This window comes from Vombatus ursinus, unplaced genomic scaffold, assembly GCF_900497805.2.
Source record: "Vombatus ursinus unplaced genomic scaffold, bare-nosed wombat genome assembly UNPS02006130.1, whole genome shotgun sequence".
Taxonomy (NCBI): domain Eukaryota; kingdom Metazoa; phylum Chordata; class Mammalia; order Diprotodontia; family Vombatidae; genus Vombatus; species Vombatus ursinus.
Window position 1 is genome coordinate 2,806 of NW_020945908.1, and position 24,525 is coordinate 27,330.

The following is a 24,525-nucleotide window of genomic DNA, read 5'->3' on the forward strand; positions in this document are numbered from 1 at the left end:
AATCTCTCAGAGTTAGGACACATGATCTAGTCAAAGTTAGACTAAGACAAGAATTCCTTCTATACTCTTCCCAATACTGCTCGTCCAGCATCTGCAGGGACAGCTCCAAAGAGCAAGAACCCACTACTACCTGAAGCAGACCACACCCATTTTGAATAATTATGATGGTTACTAAGGGTTCCCTCCCATCAAATTTCCATTGGCTTCTGTCCACCTTCTATCCATTTGTCTTAGTACAACTGTTTGTTTTCAAGAAAACTAAACTGAATCCCTCTCCAGTGATTGCCCTTCAAATACTTGTATTGAGTGGCCATGTCCACCCAACTCCTCTCCAGGCTCAGCATGTCTATGTCGGGCAGTTGATTATCATGAGAAAACAACTCAGAGTCCTTGGGCATCACAGCTGTCATCTGGACAATTTAGCTTATCACTATCCTTCCTATATTGTGGCTCCTGGAAATCACAGAATCACATAATTTTAGAGTTAAAAGGTAACTCAGCACTCACTGGGTCCAACCCAATAATCATTCAATCTGCCAGGCACTGGGATAGCCACCGGAGATACAAGGGCAAAAATGAAACAGTCTACAAGTACAAGCTTACTACGTGCCAATATAGTACTTACACTGTGCCAGCCAAGCCCAAGGCATGTAAAGAAAAGCCCAACCACAATGCTTTCCTTTAAGGAGATCACATTCTAATAAAGGACACATGTGAACAACGAGGTCAATGTCAAGTCTATACAGAGTAGATAACTAGATTGAAGGGACTTTAAGAGAGGAAGACCCTACCAGTGGGAAAGTTGGGACTGGGGACTAGGAAAAACTGCCTAGAGTAGGTCAATCAATTGTCTATTAATGCCACACAGTGGCGTAAGTGCTGGGGATAAAAAGACCCAAATGAAAGACTATTACCTCAATGATCTTCTATGCTATAAGAGAAAGGGACATTGATCCAAAGAATTATCAGCATGGCCAAAGCCAACCAAGCACCACTCAGGTCAGTATGTTGCAAACGCAGCAGGTTGGGAGAGCTTGGGCCTAGTGTGAGCAGCATATTCATGTACAGGCCTTGTAGAAGGGTTTTTACAGTTCCTGAGGTTGGAAAACAAGTGCTGCCCAACTCATAGAATGTTAGGGCCTGATGCAAGAGGCTGGCAGCCCCACTGACATCAGCTTACTCTCCCCTCTTCAGAGTGAATTGGGGCTGATCACCTCTGATCCAACTCATGCCCTTCTCTGAGTCCTGGGAGTTTTGCTATGTCAGCTGCACTCAAGTTTCTAAAGGTTAGCCAATGTCCTTGTGGCAACAGGCTGCCTGATTACCATGAGGATTTGCTGAGAAGTAGGAAGATGATGTCTAAACATATTTTTCTTTTGGGTTTCCCTTGGAGGCTGAGATGCAGGTGCAGAGCCCCAGGCAGTCAAGCTCCCTAGAGCTCCTTCTTGATACATGCACCTTCACCAACTAGGGACCATAGCCCTTCCCATCTTTACTAGGATTATAAATGGCACCTGGTTCCTGCAGCTCAGCTCCTGGACAGGAGCTGGACATCTGCTGTGTTTGCTCCTGTGCCAGAAACAGACCAGTGTCTGGGAATCTGTCCAGGGAAGGCATCCATCAGACAAAAAAAGACTTTCCCATTAAAATGTGACTCAGGTAGTGGCTGTAGACACCCTGTCTGCTCACAGGCTCAAAGTTGGGTACACTGCTCAGGACACAGGCTCCAATGTCGCTTCTGATATCCCTCTTTTTCCTCCTCAACATACCTTCTTCTTTAGCCTGGGAAGAAAAGTACCCCTGCTTTGACCAAATCTGCCCATGAGTTCACAGAGATGGAGACCTGGTCATTAGTGGATTTTTCCCCCTATTCTTGATGGCAGTGAAGAATTTTACAGGAGCTGAGCATCCACACAAGGCCTGTAATCCACACCAGTAAGTGAAGAGGTGCCTGGGCTTTCATCTTAGGAAATAGCTGAGCAAGCCTGGGTATTCAGTCCCCAGCTCCTAGGGACTTTCCCTGTCCTCTTGTCTGTGACTCTCCTTGCATCTCTCTCATCTTTTTATCTACCCTTAAAATCTGTAGACAATGTTGGCCTAGGCTTGAGAGCCTTTCTGTGGGTCAGGGAGCCTGCTCATTATAACACATATTTTATGGAAGAGGAAACTGAACCTACAAGGGAGTCTGGCCAGAGAGGCCTTTCTGATAGTGAGACCAGTGCCCTTTCCAGGATACCATGCTGCTCAAAAGATACTGAATAAATGCAGGCTGTAACAACAGGTGAGGGTGAGCAATAGTGGAGATATGTGACTTCTTTCCCTTAAGAAAATGAAATGAATGAGGCTTCTCTCCCAAGTCATTAGAGAATGCAGTTTGCAGAATTCTGCACTAATCAGGGTGGATTGATTGTCCCGTCAGATTCTTCTTTGTCATCAATGATACTTATAAGATGGGCTGGGTCCATGTGTGCTATATAGACACAACTAGGGTTATTGGGCATTGCAACTAGTTTTCTTGTCATTTATATTCCCCAAATAGTTTTCTACCCAAGATTCTTCCCTGGGTCACAGCAAATAGGAGCATCAGGGATGGATGGTCCAAGTCTATTCTAAGGAGGTCACTTTGGGAAGCATGCTGACTCAAAAATCAGAGGACCCAGACTCAAAATGTGTCTCTGATCCTCATTACTTGGGTGATTTTGACCAAGTACTTCACCTTCCTAGACATTAGCTTCCTCATCGGAGAGGAAGAGGCATAGTGAACGGATAGAATGCTAGACTTGGAGTCAGGAAGACCTGAGTTCAAATTCTGCTTTGGATACTTAGGGCTTGTGTTATCCTAATCATAGCACTATCTCTTTCTCAGCCTCAGTTTCCTCCTCTATAAAATGGAGATAATAATAGTGCCTAACTCCTAGATTGTTGTGAAGATGAAATGAGAAATTATGTACAAAATGCTGAAAAGGTCACATACATTACAACTATTAAGATTAAATGAAGGAATTAGAGGAGATGATCTCTTAGGTACTTTCTAGCTTTGGCTTCATGAACTTGTTTCTGAAATCTGTCTTCTAACTTTTCAAAGATTTGATGAGCTTTGTGTTTTCTCCTTCTGTGGACTTGCAACTTGCCACAGAATTGCCTCACTTACCTTCTGCTCTGCTAGTTGTCAGCGCCTGATTTTTTCATTGAATCTTGTCCTCCTTTGCACTGATGGTCTGGGCATGGTTTGAAGCTTTGTGTTGAAGGAGAACAGGGCTTTTCTGGTCTGTACTTGATGGGAAAATGCATAAGGATACAGCAGGTTTCAACCTTCTGTGCAGATACCTTTACAGATCAATCACAATGCGCTCTCAGAAAGAGGAGTCTGAGTTAAGAAAGTCATGAATACCTCTTTGGGGCCACTTCCCCAGGCCAGTGTTACTGTGAGGTCACTGTAGACTAATGATACTGGGACATGGCTTTGGGTTCTGGTTGTGTGTGTGTGTGTGTGTGTGTGTGTGTGTGTGTGTGTGTGTGTGTGTTTTTAGAGAATCAGGCTTCATTGGAAAATGACAAATCATTGTTCTGGCATGTGATTTCAATGAAATAAGGAACTCATGGTGGAAAAATCTTCTACTGATGCCAAGCAGCCACTCATTTATATTTAGTGAGTTACCTGTGGCTCTGGAAAGTTATATTTCGGTCAACAAAATTCAGAAATGCATGTATTTTTTCTGAAATATTTATTTATTTATTCATAGTTTTCAACATTCACCTTTACAAGATTTTGAGTTTTAAATTTTCTCCCACTCTTTCCCCTGCCCCTCCCCAAGATGGCATGCAATCTGATATAGGCCATAATGTACAATTATATTAAACATATTTCCACATCATTTATGTCAAGAAATATTAGAACCAAAAGGAAAAACCACAAGAAAGAAAAAAAATGTTGGGAGGGGGTCACTTCCATTATATTGTGAACTCCTTTAGGGCAGGGTTGACTTTTGGTTCTTTTTATATTGCTACTGCTTAGCACAGTGCCTGGTACATGGTGGTTGTTCTTCTTCTGGTTGTTGTTGAGTTACGTCCACTTCTTTGTGGCCCTGTAGACCATATGGTATATGAGGTTTTCTTGACAAGGATCCTGGAGTAGTTTGCTATTTCCTTCTCAATGGATTAAGGTGAAAAGTGGTCACATGACTTGCCCTGGGTCACAAATAAGTGAGGCTGAATTTGTACTCAGGTCTAACTGACTCCAGACCCAGCCCTTTATCCAGATACCCCAATGTACATGGTAGTTGCTTAGTAAATAGTTATTGACCATGTTTTTATTAGGGAACAGCTAGTTGGTATATTAGATAAAGTGACAGTTTCCAAATCTTTAAACACCATCATAATATTAGCTGCTGTCATTTTAATGGACTTCAAGCTTAGTAAGTTAAGAGCATGATGAGGCAGACAAAATGGTTTACTGAGTGTGACCCCAATCCACGTTAAGAGCAAGACACAATATAGGTAGAAGGCTTCCAAGATTTGAATGAAATACTTCCATCCATAGATCAGTGCAGTGAAGATAACCAAACCTGTCACCGAATGAATAATTAGCCTCAAAGAAGCTTTCAGGATCATTCAGCCAATTTAAGGAAACAAATCAATTCAATCAGTGATTTAATCTTCATTGATGCCTTCAATCTCAGGCCTTCTCACTGTGATTATTTCCATTTTATCCTGCATATGTCTGATACATTCATGATTGTTTGCATGTTGTCTCCACAATTTCATGTGATAGAGACTGTATACTAATTCTCTTCCTCCTCTTCAGTGAGAATGTACTAATCTTTTGTATCCTTTCTGTAACAGTAATATTGTTCAGATTGAAGAAGGGGAAAATGGATGAACTAAATCTGTGATTTCATTATTATAGGAAATCCTAGTGAAGAAATTCCCTCAGCCTATAGAGCTTGTCCTGCGATGAGCAGACTTGGAGTTGCCTGGAACAATGAGAAATTAAATGACTTGCCTGGAGTCTCAGAGCCAGTCTATGTCAGGGGCAGAAAGTGACCTCATCTTTTTCTGATACCTATGCCAGCTCTCTGTCCTCTCCCCCATGACTGCCTCAATTGTTGCTGTTATTTCGCCCTTTGGGGTAATGGTAGTTGCCAAATATTCATCTTATTTACAAATATAATTGGTTCATTTTTATTTTGAAATAATAATGGTAATAATAATTTGTTCCTTTGTATTTCCAGCAAATGCTGGGAAGACAAAGAGATAAACAGATGGGGATGGATTGGCTTGGGTTGAATGAATGAATGATGACTTAAATGGGATTAAAGTGGCTGGAAACATAAAGTGGCATTTAGTTTTTATACAGATCTTCAAATCAATCCAGTTTTAATATATCTTCTCTTGACAAATGGTGAAATCTTGACCAAGCAAAGACTGGGGGGGCAAATTGTCTCACTTTTGGTAGAAATGCATCTCAATTAGATAATGCCCCAAAGCTCATGATATATCTAGCCACAGGATTCTTTTAAAAAACTAATTAACTAATTTTTAGTTTTCAACATTCACTTACATAAGATTTTGACTTCTAAATTTTCGCTCCCTCCCTAACCTCCCCACTCCCCAAGATGATATGCAATTTGATATAGGTTCTACATGTACATTCATATTAAATATATTTTCACATTAGTCATGTTGCAAAGAAGAATTAAAACCAATGGGAGAAACCACAAGAAAGAAGAAAAAGAGAGAGAGAGAGAGCACAAATAATATGCATGGATCTGCATTCAGACTCCATAGTTCTTTTTCTGGATGTGGACAGCATTTTTCATCATGAGTCTTTTAGAGATGTCTTAGATCCTTACATTGCTGAGAAGAGCTAAGTCTACCAAAGTTAGTCATCTAACAATGTGGCTGTTACTCTGTACAATGTTCTCCTGGTTCTGCTTACCGTACTCAGCATCAGTTCATGTAAGTCTTTCCAGGTTTTTCTGAAGTCTGCCTGTTCATCCTTTCTTACAACACAATAGTATTCCATTACGTTCATATACCACAACTTGCCCAGTCATTCCCCAATTGATGGGCATCCCCTCAATTTCTAATTCTTAGCCACCACACAAAGAACTGTTATAAATATTTTTGTATATGTGGGTCCTTTTCCCATTTGTATGATCTCTTTGGGATACAGCCCTAGAAGTGCTATTGCTGGGTCAAAGGATATGCACATTTTTATAGCCCTTTGGGCATAGTTCCAAATTGCCCTCCACAATGGTTGAATCAGTTCACAACTCCAACAGCAATGCATCAGTGTTCCAGTTTCCCCACATCTTCTCCCACATTTATCCTTTTCCTGTTTTGTCATGTTAGCTACCCTGATAGGTGAGATGTGATACTTCAGAGCTGTTTTAATTTGCATTTCTCTAATCAATAGTGATTTAGAGCATTTTTTCATGTGACTATAGATAGCTTTAATTTCTTCATCTGAAAAATCCCTGTTCATTTTCTTTGACCATTTATCAATTGGGGAATGACTTGCATTCTTATAAATTTAACTCACTTCTCCATATATTTTAGAAATGTGGCCTTTCTCAGAGACACTGGTTGTAATAATTGTTTCCCAGCTTTTTGCCTCTCTTCTAATCTTGATTACATTGGCTTTGTTTGTACAAAAACTTTTCAATTTATTGTAATCAAAACTATCCCTTTTGCATGTTATAATGTTCTCTTTATCTTGTTCAATCATAAATTCTTCCATTCTCCATAAAAGCCCTAGATTCCTGATATAAATCCCACCTTGTCATAGTGTATTATCTTCATTGTTATTTGCTGTAATCTCTTTGCTAATATTTTATTCAAATTTTTGGATCTATATTCATTAGGGTGTTGGTCTACTATTTTCTTTCTCTGTCTTGGCCCTTCCTGATTTATGTATCAGCACCATATATTTATCAAGAAAAGAATTTGGTAGGACTTCTTTTTCACCTATTTTCCCATATAGTTTATATAGTATTGGAATTAATTGTTCTTTAAATGTTTGGTAGAATTCATTCTTAAATTCATCTGGCTGTGGCGATTTTTTTCTTAGGGAGTTCATTGATGGCTTGTTCATTTTCTTTTCCTGAAATGAAGTTATTTAAGTATTTTATTTCCTCTTCTGCTAATCTGGGCAATTTGTATTTTATAAGTATTCTTCCATTTCACTAAGATTGTCAGATTTATTGGCATGTAGTTTGGCAAAATAGCGCCTAATTATTGTTAATTTCCTGTTCATTGGCGGTGAATTCATACTTTTCATTTTTGACACAGGAAATCTAGTTTTCTTCTTTCTTTTTTTTTTAATCAACCAAAGGTTTATTTATTTATTTTTTTCCATAAAACCAACTCTTTTATTTATTAGCTCAATAGTTTTCTTAATTTCTCTTTTGGTTTTCAATATTTCTAATTTGGCATTTAATTGAGGGTTTTTAATTTGTCCTTTTTCTAGTTTTTTTTAGTTGTATGCCCAATTCATTGATCTCCTCTTTCTCAATTTTATTCATGTAAGCATTGAGAGATATAAAATTTCCCCTAAGAACTGCTTTTACTGCATCCCATAAGTTTTGCTATGTTGTCTCATTATTGTCATTCTCTGGGATGAAGTTGTTGATTGTTTCTATGATTTGTTGTTTGACCCACTCATTCTTTAGGATTAGATTATTTATTTTCCAATTAATTTTTACACTATCTTTCCATGGCTCTTTATTACAAGTAATTTTATTGCATCATTAAATGCATGTATGTATTTAATATTTCTGCCTTCCTGCATGGGATTGTTAGGTTTTTGTGCCTTAATACATTTTATGGTTAAATATGTTATAGTTATGAGAGAGGGAGGTTGAGGTCTCTCACTAGTATACTTTTGCTGTCTATTTCTTCCTGTAACTCCCTGAACTTCTCCACTAGGAAATGTGGATGCAATACCACTTGGTACATATATTTTTAGTGTTGATATTACTTCATTGTCTATGGTACCTTTTAGCAAGATATAGTTTCCTTCCTTATGAGATCTACTTTTGCTTTTTCTTTGTCTGAGATCAGGATTGCCACCCCTCCTTTTTTAACTTCAGATGAAGCATAATATATTCTGCTCCTGGACTCCAAAAGTGTTGAGGAAGTACAATCAATTTGTCAACTCATTCAATGGGTGAGTAAGAGTGAAGATCAAGAGTAGTATATGACTCTTGGATCACAAACCTGAGTGACTAGAAGAATGGTGGTATCTGAATTCAATAGAACCATTAACATTAGATATATAACAAAGGTTAAGGCTTGGTCAGTTCTTGTATGGCCTCAATGGGCAGGAGGTGGTTCACTTTAAGTATTTCATTGACTTGGTTGTTGTTCAGTCACTTTGAGTTATGTCTGACTCTTCATGGCCCCATTTAGAATTTTCTTGGTAAAGATACTGGGGTGATTTGCCATTTTCTTCTCCAGTTCATTTCACAGATGAGACAACTGAGGTAAACAAGGTTAAGTGAATATCCCAGGGTCACACAGCTTGTAAACATCAAAGGCCAGATTTGGATTCAGGAAGATGAGTCTTCCTGGCTCCAGGCCTAGCACTCTATCCTCTGTATCACCTACTTGCATTCCTTAATTTGGGACCTTGATCATTCTGAGAATCCTGAGTTTTAAGGTAATTCAAATGTGTGTCTGGTTATTTCCTTACTAGTTACTAAAATTATAGCCTCTCTCCTTAATTAATAAGCTGTTATGAGTCCTTACTCCAATTTACTAAATATTATTTATTTAATTTATGTAATAAACAAGTGAAATAATTTCTCCAAAGCAGTTCAACTCTATTCCTCCCTCCCTCATTTTATCACTTTATCTTCATATGTGTATATATGTATATGTATACATGTACATATATTACATTATGCATATGTATGTATAATTTCAAAATCTCCTGTCTCCTTTATCACATCACTGCAGTCGCTGTCTTCTCTGCTTTGGGAACACACAACCACCAGTCAATGTTGTGAAGATAGTAGCTAAAGTTTTTCAAAAATTCTCTATAAAATGTTTCCTCACAGGATATAATCAGAAGTTTTTCAGGATAAAGGTTCTCTCCATCTCCTTCCCCTCTGTACCTCACCCAGTCTCTCTTCCACTATAGCAAGTAACATTCTCTCCAGCCATACACTTAAACTGACAGTCTCTCAATAGTCTGTTGTTTTTTAAAGATACAGTAACAGCATCAATAGCCTCTGTGAGAGTTCCTAGTTAAGCTGGTGTTGCACATGGTAATGTCTCAAAGGCAGGACTCAAATCCAGGTCTTCCTAACTCCAAACGCTGCCTTTCTGAATCTAGGTATTCCTGAAAAAGGCCAAGCAGAATCTCATTAGAAGGAAATAATCAGTACTTCCCAGTTTGTCTCCCTGTTCCTGCAAGATGGTTTGTGTTTTTCTGTCATTTTCTTTACCTTCTCCATATTAATCTCTTCATTCATTGAACTGATTCAAATTCTAAAATTGAGTGCATTTATTTCCAATTGCCTCTATGCAAAGTTTCCTTAACTAACAATGTTTTATGATAAATTTAATAGTAAATAGCAGTACAGCAATTAGAAGTATTTAATTAATGCTTATATTTAAATAATCACATTTCAGTGCTTCCCCAAAATGTCAAAAGAAATTTTCAGTCAGTTGCCATAAGTCCCTATCAAGATTCATTCCTTATTTATCCATTTCTTTTCTATTACATTATGATTGTACTTTGTGTATACTTTATTGCTCCCATTCAGCTTTTTATGTGTTTTATAATGTTTTCTTGGCTATTTTCATGCTTTTTTATAATTGTCCATCTTCATTTTCTTTTAATATTCTTATATATGCAATATATTTATATACACAAACATGAATACATAGATATATATCTAAACATAAGTGTGTATTTATGTATATATGTGTGAATGCATGTGGGAGTATATTACACAAATTTAATAGCATAGGAAGCTTCCAGTGACAAAATTCAGTCTACCAGTATAGCTAAACAACTATTCTGTTCCTCACAGTTTTGGAGAATTGCCCGGATACACTGACCATGTTAACTGACATACTCAGAATCAATCAGACATTATGTATCACAAGTAGAACTGAACCCAGCCTATCTTGATTTGAAAGCCAGCTTTCTATGCACCATACTAGAGGGGTTAAACTCATAGCTCAAAAGCCCCATTTGGCCCAGACTCCTGATTGCCACACAAACCAGATGAAATGTATTTGGGAAATCTTTCAGGAGACAAATGAAACAATATGTGGATGAGATATGATTTTCCAAGATAATATGCAACTTGCAGGGATCCTTATTTATGGTTTAGTGGCTTTCATTTCTATTCAAGTTTGATACCACTCTACAACACCATGGTAACTCTGTCCTATCAAAGTATCTCTAATTTATGTAAGTATTACATATTTCTGGGCATTTATATGGCTTCTAGGGATTTTTATTTTCAAGTATAAATTATTTTGCTATAAACGAAGCAATCCTTTTATTTCTTTTTTAAAATAAAACTCTCTGAGTATATTCCAAACAATGAGATTTTTGGTCAAAGAATATAGTCAATTTTGTTAATTTGGCATATACTAATAGCATTATTTTCTAATAAGATTCTACTAGTTTGAAAGTCACATTTTCTATTCAGCTCTGGTCTTTTCGTCAAGAATGCTTAAAAGTCCTCTATTTCATTCAATATCCATTCCTCCTCCCCCTGAAGCATTATACTCAGTTTTGCTGGGTAGGTGATTCTTGGTTTTAATCCTAGCTCCTTTGACCTCTGTAATATCATATTCCAAGCCCTCTGAAACCTTAATGTAGAAGCTGCTAAATCTTGTGTTTTCCTGATTGTATTTCCACAATACTTGAATTATTTCTTTGTGGCTGCTTGCAATATTTTCTCCTTTACCAGACAACTCTGGAATTTGGCTATAATAATCCTAGGAGTTTTCCTTTGGGAATCTCTTTCAGGAGGTAATCAGTGTATTCCTTCAATTCCTATTTTACCCTCTGGTTCTAGAATATCAGATCAGTTTTCCTTGATAATTTCTTGAAAGATGATGTCTAGGCTCTTTTTTTGATCATGACTTTCAGGTAGTTCAATAATTGTTAAATTATCTCTCCTGTATCTAATCTCCAGGTCAGTTGTTTTTCCAATAAGATATTTCACATTATCTTCTATTTTTTTTTGGTGAGGCAATTGGGGTTAAGTGGCTTGCCCAGAGTCACATAAGTAGTGAGTGTTATGCGTTTGAGGTCGGATTTGAACTCAGGTCCTCCTGACTCCAAGGCCAGTGCTCTATCCACTGTGCCACCTAGCTGCCCCTAGGGAACTCTTGAAGAGTAGAAGTCATAGGGAGTTCATGAGCTGTGTTAGTGGAGGAGGTGCCCACAATGATTAAACCTCAATGTCTTCATCCAGATATCTCCTGAACTTTGTCAATTCCTTTTCTCTACCCTTTCACAGAAGTCTGTCCAGGTGCTTCTTCTCTGATATAAGAAAAGCCAAAGAGAATGGCAAGGCAAAATCATTACTTGTGATGTCTAATAAGTTGGCTATTCTTCCTACCTCAGTGTTCAGTCTTCTTTAATGCTTTCCCCAGTTCCAGATGTGGGATGCATGAGAGAACCAAGAAAAAGACTTTGTACAAGGAGGTCCTTTTTAGCAAGTGGATGCTCCTTTGAAGGTGCAAGGATTCAGGGTCAGCTCTGGGGAAGTGCCTCAACCAGGTGGATCATAGGGTGGGAGGCTCCAATGATTGCATCAATGATATGTGTTTAGTTACAGACATGCCATAGTGTTCTGAAGTTTCTGAAAAGAGAAGCTTTCTGGATTTGAGTTCTTAGAGCTACAACTTTTCCTCAGATTACAGTGAACCTATTAGGGTTTTGTGTGACAAAGGCTGGAAAGATTTGGAACTTGTGGTGCTTGAGGCACTGGCCATGGGTGCTGGTGTGAAAGCCTGGGAAATTCCTGGGCTTGCAATATGGACCAGACTGAGTGTTGGTGATAAAAGTGCGTCTATATTGAGAAGTCAATGTACAGAACAAGAAGGATAGGATGAATTGCCTGTCGTTAGCTTTCTCCAAGACACTATAAAGCCTGGCACGCATTTGGTTTAGAGAATTGTGGATTGGACTGCCTTCTACAGAAAATTTTGCTATCTCTTTAGTGGTTCATGAAACATAGAAATGAGAGGATGAAGTTAGTGCCTTCTCAAACTGATGTCATCTAATGAGAATACTCTTTTAATTGGTCTTCACCTCCTTCTAAACTCAGTTCCTCTTAGAGTTTCCCTTAAAGGATAAAATTGTGAGAGACTTTGTGGAATGAACCAGGTTGTCATGAGCTAAAAAGACATACATTTGCAATGGCTCAGCATTCCCCAGGAAGATTTTGTTAAGGAATAAAAGTGACCTCTTGAGAGAAGATACTGAGCCAAAGGGTTTATCTCCCTTCCCTGAACTGCTAGTATGTATAGTACTAGGAATGTGGAATTTATCACCATCTCCTTGAGAATGAGGTTATTGATGTGTATATCTCCTAGATGAGATTGTGAGAATGAGGCCAAGAACCACTCTTCTTGTACAGTGCATTTCACATAGTAACAGATCAGTACACGCTTGTTGAATGAAATGATTGAGTGACCCAGCTCAGGAAGTCAGTCAACAATCATTTATTAAATGCTAACTGCATACCAGACACTCTGCTAAGTATTGGGGATACAAAAAAGGTAAAATATGTGGTCCATACACTTAAGCAGCTTATATTCTAATGGAGGAGACAACATTCAAAGAACTATGTAAATCCAAATCACACACATTGTAATGGGAGAGAATCTCATAGGAAAGACACTAACCAAGAGGGGACTTGAAAGGCCTCACAGAGAAGGAGAGATTTGAGTGGAATCAGGAAGGAAAGCAAAGACTCCAAGAGGTGGAGTTGAGCAGGGAGAGCATTCCAAGGAATCATCCAGGTAAGGAATTCTGGAGAATTTGCCCCTCTATCACTCCAACTTTCAGATAGGTCAACAGTAAAAGGGTAAAGGTCATGTGAAAATGATGTGTTGTATTCCACTGACCAAGCTGCCTGTGACCTGTGGTCTGAATTTAGCATGGCTGAACTTGTCTCCTTTGAGCCTATGGAGTCCCAATGACTTATTAGTAGCTTCTGATCTTCTCCCTACTCCCTGCAGGTGATTACACAAAAATTACCAGCAGGTCCTGGCTTTGATGTTTGCTGTGGAGGAGATCAACAGAGACCCCCGGCTGCTTCCTAACACTACCCTGGGATTTCACATCTACAACACCTACCAAAGTGATGCCAGGACCTTGGAGAGCTCCCTGAGGTGGCTTTCAGGACAGGACCCCAGGACCCCAAATTATCATTGTCAGAGACAGGACAAATCAATGGCTGTTATTGGAGGAGCCACATCCGCTCTTTCTGTCCAGATGGGGACCCTTCTGGAGCTCTACAGGATGCCACAGGTAGGGAGTTTTGAACCTGCCATCTCTTTCCCCTTTCTTTGAGGTGATGTAACTTTCCCAGCATTATACAAGATGGAAGGTAGAAAGGATAGAAGTTTTATTAAGTGCCTTATATGTGCCACACACTGTGCTAAGGGCATAACAAATATGATCTGATAGAACCACCCTGGGAGGTAGGTGCTATTATTATTCTCTGTTTTACAGTTGAAAAAATTGGAGCAGAGTGTTGGTGGGGCAGAGCCAAGGTGGCAGAGTGAAAGCAGTGACTTGCTTGAGCCCTCGTCCAACTCCTTGAAACATCTGTAAAAATGGCTCTAAACAAATTCTAGAGCAGCAGAACTCACAAAAAGACAGAGTGAAACAAATTTCCAGCCCAAGACAACCTGGATGGTTGATTGGAAATGTCTGTTGCAACAGGCTGGGAAAGGAACACAGTTCAGCATGGGGCCCACAGGCAAAAGCCAGGCCTCAGTGAATCTGGAGCAGGTCTCAGGGGACTGAATCACAGGCACCTGTGGTGGTTTCCAGACTTCTCAATCTACAAACACCAAAGACAACTTAGAAGGTCAGTAGGAAAGGTCTGTCAGACCTCAGTGAGAGAGGAGCTTGGTCTGAGCCCCAGTCCTGGCACAGCCTAGGGTCTTTGCTGGCACTGATGCAGGATTCCCTTGCTTTTCCCGTGCTTGTTTCTGGGTCTTAGTGCTGGGTGGTGGAGCTTGTGGTGGTAGAGAGGGAACCCTTCTCACAGTTCCAAGACAGAAAAGAGTGCATGTGGTCACTCATAGACCAGAGCACAGGTCAGGAAAGGAGTAAACACCTCGCCCTTGATCGTACCACCTTGGAAGAGCTGAAAATTTACAGGTCCCTAGATGTATCTCTGAAAACAGTTGCACAAAACCCCTGAAGCTTGGAACAGTACATTGTCCCCACTGGAAGCAGACTCCTACCTTAATAGAGTTTAAAAGTCAAATAATTGGCTGGGATTATGAGCAAGCAGTGCAAAAAAGCCAGACCATAGAATCTTACTTTGGTGACAAAGAAGATCAAAACATACAATCAGAAGAAGACAGCAAAGTCAAAGCTCCTACATGCAAAGCCTCCAAGAAAAATATGAATCAGTCCCAGGTCATGGAAGAGTTCAGAAAGGATTTTGTGAAGCAAGTGAGAAAAGGAGAGGAAAAACTGGGAAGAGAAATGAAAGTGATGCAAGGAAATCATGAAAAACAAATCAACAGCATGGTAAAGGAAACCCAAAAAGTTTGGGAGAAGTAAAATGGGTTAAATTATGTCACATAAAACAGACAAGAAAAAGCTTTTACAGTGAAAGGGAAGTGGAGGAAGATGAGAGTGAATGAGTGAATTTTATTCTGATCTGATTTGGCTTAAAGAGGGAATAACATACATACTCAATTCAGTATGGAAATCTATCTTAGCCTACAGGAAAATAGGGGGGAAGGGGATAAGAGAGGGGAGGGATGATAGAAGGGAGGACAGTTTGGGGGAGGCAGTAATCAGAAGCAAACACTTCTGAGGAGGGACAGGGTCAAAAGAGAGAATAGAATAAATGGGGTGTGGGATAGGATGAAGGAAAATATAGTTTTTCACAACATGACTACTATGGAAGTGTTTTGAATGACTACACATGTATAACCTGTATCGAGTTGCTTGCCATCTCAATGAGGGTGGTTGGGGAGGGAGGAAGGGAGAGAATTTGGAACCCAAAATTTTTTTTAAAAAATGTCAAAAATGGGGGCAGCTAAGTGGCGCAGTAGATAGAGCTCCAGCCTTGGAGTCAGGAAGACCTGAGTTCAAATCTGGCCTCAGACACATGACACTTACTAGCTGTGTGACCTTGGGCAAGTCACTTAACCCCAACTGCCTCATCAAAAAGCAAAAAAAAATGTTAAAAATGTTTTTACATGCAACTGGGAAATAAGATATATAGGCAATGGGCTATAAAAATCCGTTCTTCCCTATAGGAAAATGGAAGGGGAAGGGGATAAGAGAAGAGGGGGGTGATAGAAGGGAGGGAAAATTAGGGGAAGGGGTATTCAGAATGCCCACCATCTTAGGGTGGGTGAGGGGTGAAATGGAGAGAAAATTTGGAACTCAAAATCTTGTGGAAATGAATGTTGAAAGCTAAAAATTAATTAGTTAATTAAAAAGAGAGAGACAAAGAAAAAAAAGAAAAAACTGGAACAGAGAGAAATTAAGTGACTTACCTAGGGTCACACAGTTAGTAACTGAATGAGGCAAGATTTGAACTCAAGTCTTCCTGCCTCCAGGCCCAGTAATCTATAGACTACGCCACTGAGATACCACACAGCTATTAGGTGTACAGGCAGGATTTGCACTAAGGACTTTCCTTCTTCTAGTCCAACACTTTGAGACAGGGCAACCAAAATGGATTTCATATCTATAGAACCCATCATTGATATGACTGCCAGCATACTACTCCTTCTTTTACTCTGCATCACAATGTCTGTGCCCCAGTTCAGTGGGGCTCAGGTGTTATTATGGACAAGAAAATTCCTCACCTGGTTTCCAACTTTCCAATTTAGTCAGGCTTCTTGCTAGGCCTTTTCTTTCTACTTGAACTCTGCTGACATGTCCTTGTCAACCTCAGAGTCTCTCCCACATTACACATATGGAGAAATCAAGGGACTTGTCCAGGGTGAAACAGTTAATAACTAACTGAAGCGAGATTTGAACTCCTGTCTTCCTGATTCCAGGTCCCACACTCTATCCAGTGTGCCACCTAGATGCTACATAGCTGGTAAGTGTTGAGGCAGAATTTGAACTTAGGGCTTTCTGACTCCAAATCCAGCACTCTCTCTGAGGCACTGTGGCCAGAATAGAAATCATACCTCGATAGGTCTTAGAAGACATCAGCATGAAAGGCAGTGCCCTCCTACCCTGCCTACCCCAGATCTCAATGTCACTGGGGCTCAGGAGTTATTGCCAAGAAAATTTCTTACCTGGTGGCTAACTTTCTGTCATTCATTCCAATTCAGTCAGGCTTCTTGCCAGGCCTTGTCTTTCCACCTGAACTCTGCAGCGTTGAAGCAACTTCAGGTTTACCATACACCACAGCATCATGAAATGTGGGGAAGAGATCATAGTCTTTTTCCAGAACAGATTGTAGTCATGTACTTTTTCGACTTTGAAAAGCCTTCATAAACAATGTAACCTAATCTTCTAATTTTAAAGAAAACCAAAATTGAAGTTCAGAGAATTTGAACAAGTTATATGAGCTATTACTCTTAGTGTTAGTGCTTGGGTTATTCATTACTCTTTATTAACTCTTGGGAAGAATGCGTGAGTCAACTATGCTCATTATATGACCTTACTAAATAATTATTTCTAAAATCTAATTAACTCTCCACAGCAGGGAGACTCCTGCTAGGGACTAAGGAGGAATAGCATAAGAAAGACATACCCAATTTCTCAGACTGAACCCTAGAATTCTGAGGTGAGAAGTATCCAGTTGTCCACTGGAAACCTGGGAGAGTGAGGCCAGGGCCTGGGCAATGGATTGGTTATGTGTCTTTGGCTAAATCATTTAACTCTCAATGCTCTAGCTTATTCTAAACCTACACATTGCAGGAAAAGTACTGACCTGCATTGGTTAAAAGACTGTCCTTTCCCAAGTGATTAAAGAGTTTTACATTCCTAAAAATTATATTATTTCAAAATGAGTCATCAATGTTGCAAATGGAATTATTTCAATTACTATTAAAGTCATAATTAGCAGTTAAATAAAGCTTTGAGTATTGCAAAGCAATTTTGAAATATTTTATTTGATTCATACAGCACACCTGGGAATTGAGTGCTAAAATTATGCCCATTTTTCAGTTGAGACAGACAATGGTTAGGTGACTTGCCCAGGGACACAGAGAGACTACGTGTCTAACACTGGATATGAACTCAGATCCTACGAATTCTAGGACTGGCATTCCATCCACTGTGACACCTAGCTGCTTCATATATGTGAGCATATATTTATTCACCAGGCAGTTTGGTCTTGGCAACACTATTCTTGAGGAATTCCACTTTACTTGAAGAAAGAATCACTTGTTAACCACCACCATTCCAATACATAGTAATAATGTGTTAGTTTTACCTGGGAAATTTCTTTGGGGCCACAAACAAGGGTAGTGAGTCAGGAGAAATGCTGAACTATTTGGGAAAGAAGTCACTGGGGGTTCAGGGTAGTCGAGGATTTAAAACCAGTGGAATCAGAGTATTCTATCTTTTAGCCATGGTCTTTCACCTGATGTAATTTTGGGGTGACTATTTTTCCCTTAGTAAAGTTCGGTAGATTGGGTAATATATTGAGATTTATTGCTATGCACCAGTATCACTTTAATAGAACCCAGTGAGACCCATCTTTCTTTCCCATCCAGTTAAGCTATGGCCCATTTGATCCTGCCCTGAGTGACAAGGCCCAGTTTCCTTCCCTGTACCAGATGGCCCCTCAGGACTCCCCCCTGCACCTGGGCATTGTCCAGCTGTTGTTACATTTTGGCTGGATGTGGGTGGGGCTAATTGTCACAGATGACATGAGAGGTGAGAAGTTCCTCTGGGACAAGAGAGAAGAGATGAGAAGAAACAAAGCCTGTGTTGCCTTCACAGAGAAGATCCCTGTCAGTGAGAGATGTCGTGCTGAATCCATGGAGTATTTTATGCCCAGAATTATGGCATCATCAGCCACGGTAATCATGGTGATACAGACTCACCGATGATCCTGAGATATTCTCAGCCACCTTTATTTGGAATTTGGAAAGTTTGGATTATCACATCACACTGGGATGTCACCATGAGACCCTACAGTCATTTTAGTTATCCTTTTTATGGGTCACTCATATTTTCACATCAGATAAGTGAGATTCCTGGTTTCAAAGCATTTCTCAGGACGGTCACCCCAACCAAATACCCAGGAGACATTTTCCTTAAGAGTTTCTGGGTCTCAGCATTTGAGTGCCCAGATGAGCCAACCAAACTGGAGCGAGAGGACTGCTCACTGAATGCTTCCTTGGAGATGCTGCCTTTGCACTATTTTGACATGACCCTGTCTAGCCTCAGTTATTTCCTCTACAATGCTGTGTATGCTGTGACCTGGGCTCTTCATGAAATGCTACATGCAAGATCAGAAATGGGATCTGTGAGAGATGAAGGGTACCTGGTGCCTCAGCCATGGCAGGTAACGCCCTCTGTTCTCGACGTTGTGTCCATTAGCATCCCCAGGTTCACAAATCGACATTATTGGTTTGCTACTTTCCTTGGCACTGATATTTCTCTTACTTTTACTTGGCAAGTCCTAGGCTCATGGATGCCCATTCCTTGTTTTATGTTATTTTCTTAGTTTGGCTTCCTTTGTATGCCTTCAGTTTTTGTTCACTAATGGCATTATGTATACATGACCATACTGAGAACTTACCTATGATTTCAAAGCACTTCTTTGGACCCTTTCTTCCTGAAGGGCTGAGTCTTCCCCTCAGAACTACAGGAAAGACTTTCTCAAGCCTGTTGCCTAGCAGAGTGCTTTGAACCCAACATAGAATGCAGGTGAAATCGGTTCTTAAGGAACAATGATCAAATTGTTAGATGCAGGAACATGATGAAACTGAACTGCCCTCTTTGTAAACAACTACTTCCATTCTCTCAAGCTAATCCTTCCTTTTCCTCATTCTGTGTGTTGTAGAATGGGGTGTTATTCAGAAACCCTTCTCAGTGCCAACCCCTGATGGACATAAAATGCAGGCTTCCAAGAAATCACTCATCTTTCTGAGAAATGATAGCAGCCTCAGCTTTAATTACATGGAGAATTAGAGTCTTTATTTTAGAGCATGGGTTGTTAATGTGGAATCCACATTTAGACACTACTCTCCCAAGGGGTTTATAGATAATTTTCAGAAAGTCCATAAATTTGAGTTGGAAAAATGTACATCTTCATTTTCACTAAATTCTAATTGAAATTTAGATTTTTTCCATTATAAATTAAAAACAAAGAAATATGTTTCTGAGAAGAGATCCATAGGCATCACCATTCTGCAAAAAATGCCATGAAAAAATGTTCAGAAACCATGTTTCCCAAGAATCCCATTCACTTCCCAAGTCGAAATAAAAAGACTCATTAGAGTTAGTTGGGACCCAATTTTAAAAATTCCTTATTGTCATTCTTTTTTTTAAAAAATGATACTTAAAAATAACAATTATATTCTAATGATCTTTCCCTAATAGAATATTACCTCATTAGAAAAAAATCAGTTAATCAAAACAAAATGACACACTTACTTCATTTAACAATGTATTTCTCATTACACCACATTAGTCCACCACCACCCTGACAAGAGGAGTATATTAATTTTTAGCGTCAGTCCTCTGAAATCAAGATTGGTCATTGTGTTGATAAACATTCTGACATAACTTTTAAAATATCATTTTCCTTCTTCCTTCTACCTATATTTCAGCCTGAGACCATGAAGCATGATCATATATGTTCTGACATAATTCTTCAATATGGTGTGTCAATTTTCTCCCTTGGTGGCCCTGTTCACCATACATGTAGCTTTCTAAATTGAAGTGCTCCAGGTGTAGTAAGATGTTGCTAGTTGACAGAGTACATAAAGCACTGGGCTTGGAATCAGGAAGACTTATCTTCATGAGTTCAGACCCAGTCTCAAACACTTATTATCTGTGTGACCCTGGGCCTGTTTGCCTCAGTTCTTCATCTATGAAAATGTGATGGAGAAGAAAATGGCAAACCAATCCAGCACCTTTGCCAAGAAAACCCCACAGGGTCACAAAGAGTTGCACATGACTGAAATGACTGCAGATCAGCAAAGCCAGAAAAGCTTCAGGTGTGGGAGCAGGAACCAGCTGTGTATCTGCCATCCAGTCTAGCTCAGCATGCAGGGTCTCATAGCCCGGAAGCAAATGAGCATCATGCTGGTTTTGGCCACAGCAGCTTCTGAAGATTATGTTCTCAGGCATGTGGTGGTGATCTTCACTGTCAGTGCAAAGAATGTCAATATTAATGGAATAAATGGAACTCAGGAACCACAGGTCCCTGTTCTAGAAAAACAATCTCCTTAGATCACTGGATAGGCACCACTTTTCATCCATATCAATCTCTACATAAGCATCTATTGACTCTTATTGAACTTTTTGTTCTCTCCTCATCCTTAATATAAGTCAAATGGGCTCTAAGGTGCACACTGCTCACAGGAATGATGACACTAATTGATATCAGAGTGAGCCCTGGAGAATAGGAGTGATCAGTGAGTTAGAATGAGAAAGGTTCAACCAGATTCTCCTTTGCCCATTTACCTGGACACCTTCAGCATCACAAAATGGATGGATAATTGAATAATCACTGTTGGGATGTGATTTTAAAAATTTAATTTTTAAAATAGTCAAAGTAGTAGTAGTAGTAGTAGTAGTAGTAGTAGTAGCAGCAGCAGTAGCTAACACAAAGCACTCTAAGGTTTGCAAAGCACTTTACATCAGCTGTCTAATCAAATGCCTAAGCAAGCATTTAATGTGTTCAAGGCAGCATGAGAAGGATGGTAGAAGTTCCATTCACCGTCAGTCTTTGAGTTTCCTTCTTATCTAAATCCTATCAAAAAACAGGACTTTTGATTCTATCACAGTAAAAACAACCCTCAGGCCTTGAGGCTTCAATACCTGCAACATTTTTTGTGTAGACGATGTGCTTAGAAAATGTTTGTTGTATGAGCAAATGAATGATTGAGTGAATGGATAAATGAATTTGCTTGTAGGTTTCCTGCCTGGACCATTGACCTTGGTCCTGTTTTTCCCTGCCTGTGGACATGAGAAAGTGATTCAATTCTTTCCCCATCTAGCTTCACTCATCTCTGAGGAATATTTCCTTTAACAACACTGCTGGGGACCAGGTGGTTTTGGGTGAGGAAAAGAATCCTGTGGCTAAATATGATATCATGAACTTTGGGACACTGTCTAATGATGATGAAGTTCTTGTGAAAGTGGGAAAGTTTGTCCCTCAGTCTCTACTTGGGCAAGATTTCAGCATTTGTGAGAAGAAGCTGTATCAGAAGAGGGTTGATTTGAAGGTCTGTACAAAAGCTAAATGCCATTTGATGTTTTCATTCACTTTAATCCCATCTAGGTCATCATTTATTCATTTAACTCATACTCCTACCCCAGCTGTTTATCTCTTTTTAATCTTTTTTTTAGTAGCAAATGCAGGGATGATGAAGGAATAAATTATCATCATCATCACCATCACCATCATCATCATCATCATCATTATTTTAAATAAAAAGAACCAAGTACATTTATAAATAAGAAGGATGTTTGGCAACTAGCATTAGTTCAAAGGGCACAATAAGAACAAAAATTGATGCATCCCTGGTGGGGGGGGGCGTGTAGAGAACTGGCATAGGTATCAGAAAAGCATAGGTTTAATTTCAGCCTTTGACATCAACTGACTGAGACTCAGGGCAAGTCATTTAATTTCTCAGTGCTTGAGACAACTCTAAAGTCTGATGACCTGGTGCCAATCTCTATAGGCTGAGGGAATTTCTTCACTAGGATTTCCTATAATAATGAAATCACAGATTTGGTCCACCCATTTTCCCCTTCCTCAGTCTGCACAATATCACCACTTTACAAAAGATTATTACATTCTCACTAAAGAGGAGGAGGAAGATTAATACATAGTCTCAAGCACATGAAATTGTGGAGACAACATGCAGACAATAATGTTCATGCAAGACATATACAGGATAAAATGGAAATAATCACAGTGAGAAGGGCTGAGTATGAAGGCATCAATACAGAATTAAGTTAGGATTCTATTGATTCTTTTCCTCAAACTTGCTGAATGTCCCTGGAAGCTTCCATGAGGGTAATTATTCATTAGGTTACAGTTTTGGTTATTTTCACTGCATTGAACTATGGATGCAGGTATTTCTTTCACCTCTTGGAAGTCTTCTAGACATATTGTACCCTGCTTTTAATGTATACTGGAATCACATTCGATAAGCCATTTTGTCTGCCTCATCATACTCCTAACTTACTAAGTTTGAAGTCTATTAACTAAGAGCAGCTTACATTTCTATGGTGTTTTAAGATTTGGAAATTGTTTTTACCTCAGTAACCTTTTGAGGTAGGTATTACATTTTATAGGTGAAGAAATTAGGACTCTGATAATTGACTAAAAGGATTTATTCATCATCACATGGCTAATGAATATGAGGCAGGATTTGAACTCAGGTATTCAGGGATTCTTGTGGCATTATGTACAATTCAAAATGTTTTTTTGAGTTTTTGCTTCTAGCTCTTTTGATTTTGTTATCTTCTTATAAGTTTGTGTCTTGATCTTTATCACTATAGTATCTTTTAATAAGCAGGTCCTTTTTTGTTGTTTGCTCATATTCTAAGGCTGTTTCTTGATTTCATAATTAAGTTGGGCTCTGCATCTGAGATGGAGTTGGGGAGGGAACTGTTTCAAATTTTAGATTTTTCATGCTGCTGTTTTCGGAAGGTATATGTTTTTAGTACTTCCAAGGTAGTATGTCCAATGAGAGGTGCAATCACTGTTATCCAGGTCTATGCTCTGGTCTTTACCATGAAATGGACCTTGTTCCACTGCAGATACAATTTTTCTATTCTTGGCCCTGGAAATGTGGCCAGTTCACCTCTTCTCCTGCAACTACAAGCTCTAGAGTATTTTTTTCCTTGGCACAGAGGCCAGGGTTCCTTCTCTTTTGGGAGGGACCACAGGCACTCTTTTCCATTTTAAAACTGTTCTAAGGGTCCCTACTCCCATGTAGCCACAAGTGCTAGTGTTCCTCATTATCCTGAAACTGTGACTCAGAACTTCATATAAGTCACTGCACCCAGTGTCCCAAAAGATTCTCCTCTTATCTCTTTCTGACCAGATGTATGACCCCCCCCACTATGATCCGTGGGCTGAAAGCAACTGTAGCTCCTGATGCCACTGTTGCAGCTGTCTCCAAGGCCCACTACTGGTATTGCCATGGCATGCACTGTGCCCTGGGCTGACCTCTATGCCAGAATCATAGACCTCTTCTGTTGTCTTTGGTTTGAAAAAACGTCTCACCCCAACCTTTTGTTGGCTCTGCTGCTATAGAATTTGATTTGAGGAATTATTTTAAAGATGTTTAGAGGAAAGTGTTGGGGGTGTTCAACTGAGTTGCTGCTTGTACTTGGCCACTTGGCTCTTCAATAAATGTTTGTTAATTGTGCACTATGTAATTTCCCTGTGCTAGGTGCCAAGAATATAATTTTAAAAAACATCTTTGTCATCAGAGAAAGGTACCAAATGATGAATAAAAAAATGACTGTTTCTATAAGAATCATATCAAGAACATTTTTTTACCACTCTCAACCAGAATCATTAACCCTTATGTAGCAGCAAAACTTCCACTCTGCAAGAACAGAGCCAGACCCTGAAGCATTTTCTTTGCTTGTTACTTCCTAGACCCTCCAGGCTGTGTGCACTGAGAACTGTGGATCTGGATTTAGGAAAATTGCCCAGGAGGGACAGCCTGTCTGCTGCTTTGACTGTGCCCAATGCCCAGAGGGAGAGATTTCCAACCCAAACGGTAAGTGTTTGAGTATAATATTAAATTTGTAAACCTGGGATACTGGAAGAATGGTGATGTTCTCAATAGAAATAGGGATGGTCATGAGAATAGAGGATTTTGTTTTGATGTGGAACCTCAAGGTTGCCATGATTTACACTTCTGTTATTAGTAGTGATGTGGAGCATTTTTCCTCACCTGTAAATATTTTTTTTTTAATTTCTTCATCTGTGAACTGATTATTCATATATTTTAATCACTGATCCATTGGGGAGAGGTCTCCTTTTCCTACCAGATCCTTCCCAATTACTAACAGACATGCTGTAAGGACCAGAATTCCCCTTCCTGGATAACTCTGTACCTCCCCCATAACCATGGGGTGTTCTTTATATTAGCAAAGGAAGAGGCCAAGGATCT

The 24,525-nt window shown here is 39.4% G+C and overlaps 1 pseudogene; it reads left to right on the forward strand.

Moving 5' to 3' along the window:
• The first annotated feature begins 1,729 nt into the window (after nt 1–1,729).
• Nucleotides 1,730–24,129, forward strand: LOC114032948 (annotated as a pseudogene).
• The last annotated feature ends 396 nt before the right edge of the window (nt 24,130–24,525 follow it).